This window comes from Bison bison, unplaced genomic scaffold, assembly GCF_000754665.1.
Source record: "Bison bison bison isolate TAMUID 2011002044 unplaced genomic scaffold, Bison_UMD1.0 scf7180017845671, whole genome shotgun sequence".
Taxonomy (NCBI): domain Eukaryota; kingdom Metazoa; phylum Chordata; class Mammalia; order Artiodactyla; family Bovidae; genus Bison; species Bison bison.
This window is the reverse complement of record NW_011476244.1, coordinates 42,105-42,427: the sequence shown is the minus strand read 5'-3', so window position 1 is coordinate 42,427 and position 323 is coordinate 42,105. Positions and strand designations below refer to the sequence as shown.

General features: G+C 56.0%; 1 protein-coding gene across 1 annotated transcript in view; it reads left to right on the top strand.

Annotated features, from left to right (window-relative positions):
* Positions 1-323, top strand: part of LOC104986028 (protein HIRA) — a 37,082-nt gene that overhangs the window by 5,022 nt on the left and 31,737 nt on the right. The gene's annotated exons all lie outside the window — the stretch shown is intronic.

Here is a 323-nt window from a genome sequence, read left to right as displayed (position 1 = left end):
ACCCACGCCTGCCCTCATGGGCTGTGTGTTTATATCTTTAATGTAGAACTCCCCACGTTCCGCTGTTTATCCTGGGAACTGAGTCACTGCCTCATCAGTGGATCGCTAAGTCCGTAAGCGCACTTTCTTTATTCCACAGAAACCCGCACACGGGGGCCCACTGGAAAGCTTCTGACTTGACTCTGAGTGTGTTTAGAGTGTCTCCAGTGGGCACTTTTCAGGTCTGGACTGAGGCGGGCAGCACTTGGTCAGAGGCCAGGGACCCCAGAGTCAGGGCAGCTCAGTCTCCTCCGAAAGCCTGCAGTCTGGCTGGGAAGGGCCGG